Consider the following 2,362-nt stretch of genomic DNA (forward strand, 5'->3'; position numbering starts at 1 on the left):
AGTTGGACTAGATGACCTTTGAAGGTCTCTTCCAACACAAATGATTCTATGATTCTATGAAGATCCATAGGGACCATGCCTGAGAGTGTCAGCACAGTTGTTAATTGTTCCATGCCTGTCTTCTAGCAGGCAAATAAGCAGAGGTCTGGAAGAACAATCAGGCCCTATGTTCACTGTACTGCAAGCATAGTGCACAAGAGGTATATCAGGTCTGTGTACAAGCTATTAGGAAACAATTTTTTAGTTTCAGTTGAATGACTGTTAGCCAATTATTGAACATTCAGTCATTAAATATTTTGCTGTGTAAAAACATAGAAGCAACCTATCATGTGTCATTTCTTACTTCATTAATCATCTCCACAAATCAAATATCTTCAAACATGACTGGTATGCTTTATTCTGAAGAGGAAGAAAACAAAAAGTGTCATGTGCTGAATGTGAAATTTCATGAGGGGTAGTAATATAAATGCCCAGTTATTCTGTTTTCCTTTCCAAGTATGAATTGTTTTCCAAAAGTTATGCCTTCAGTGGTTAAACTACCAGCAACCTACATCAACTGTGCAGTGCCAGAAGGAGCGCAGGGAGATGCTTGTCTTTCCCTCAACTGTGAGCAGTACCTTGTAAAATGGGATATGATCAGCATCTTGTTTGTCTAGTTGCTAGTAATATTTTTTTTTTCCCAAGAAATTACAATAAAGGGCAGTATTATTTGAAAATTTCCAGCTCTTATACTACTAGTCATAAGATTTGTTTGCCTGCAGCAATGAATTCAACTAGTTGATTATGCACTACACAAAGTGGAAGCTCCCCGTCTAAATCAATTTCTCCTCAGGCAAGGTTATGCTATTACAGCTTCACATTCTGCAGTCACGTTGCCCCATTGCCCCATCCCAGAGCAGGACATGATGTAAAGTACTGCAAAAATAATTGACAGAATGGTTCAGCAAGTTCTGTGCGAGGCTGTTTGCCATTGCATTCAACCTTAGCATGGGAAGTATTTCATGCTTTCTGCATCACTAATTTCAGCAGGTTGCCTGAAAAAAGACATGGAATAGAAAAGGTACATTCACAGCAGACAGAACCCTTGATATTAGCAGCACTGTTATTTGCATTTACACACTTCAGAGTCCAAAACTCACTGGATTATTACTCTGGGGTGTTCAAGGAGGCAAAGCTCTCGTAAATAATAGATGCTTCTTGAAGCATAGGGTGTGTAGTGATGCTGACCAGGACACAATTGTACATGGAAGAGTCATTGATTCACAGCACAGTTAATCTAAGTAAGCACAGGTCTGTGCTGCATCCTTAGGCTGTGCGGTGGTGCATAAATCCTTTATCCTCAGGATAAACTCCACCAGCTCATTACAAAAGAGGAGCCTGCGGGCAGCTCCCGCTTTGTATTGGTGATTACAACACTAGTGTGGCCTTGCTTTTATCTGGCAGTATAGCAAGAGTTTCTCATGCAAGTATCCTCTATGAATAGCTGTTTCCTTTTCAGAAAGTTATGTAATAAATAGCCAAAGGAGGAGTATCGTTCAACAGCTGGTGCATGAACAGGGGATGCAGAGCATCTGGAACGTCATAAGATTTACTATCTGTTTTACTTCCCTTACTCTGCCTTATTGAAACATTTGTATTTTATTAAGCCGTTTTTAGTCAGGTCTTTCTTACTGAGATCCAAAAGAACCCCTGCATTGATGTTGTTTCCCAATTCAATGCCCTAACTCCCAGTGCAGGACTGAGCTACACCATAATTAGCTAGCTAAGGGGTACTATAAATGCTGTACAAAAATACAACAAATATAACAAAATTTGTAAACATCTAATGTGTGCGTATGTATCACAATAAAAAAAGGAAAAGGAAGGAAGGCTTGGTTTAACTGTGATGTTGCTCGGGGCAGTTATGGCATTGCAAAAGGTGGCTCAGTGCCAGAAAGAAGAAACAATAGGGAAAGAAGCTCAGATAGATAAGAGCAAAGGAGCATGCAACAAAAGAGAGGAAAGTGGGCATGGGGCAGTTGGAGTTCTGAAAGTAAGGAGTGCAACCCAAAGAGCTGCTCCAGAGAAAAAGACAATGGTACCCTTCAGTGAAGCATCTCAGATATCACATCCTTATTGCTGAAGCAGGTCTCCTAACTATGGTCATCTAATTCGAACTAATGAAAAGCAGGATTAATCCAAACACAGCACAGACGTAGTATCTCCACAGGTGTGGAACTGCCGTTCTTTTGGCTCTTCATTCTCAAAGTGTCAATGATGCACAAAGTTACAGGCAGTGAAAAAAAAAAAATGAAAAAAAAAAGAAAAAAAAAGAGAGAATTAAAAAAAAAAAAAAAAAAAAAAAAAAAAAAAAAAAAAAAAA

Source organism: Centrocercus urophasianus, unplaced genomic scaffold (assembly GCF_019232065.1).
Source record: "Centrocercus urophasianus isolate 14NV4802_14NV808 unplaced genomic scaffold, USGS_Curo_1.0 seq_11, whole genome shotgun sequence".
NCBI classification, from domain to species: domain Eukaryota; kingdom Metazoa; phylum Chordata; class Aves; order Galliformes; family Phasianidae; genus Centrocercus; species Centrocercus urophasianus.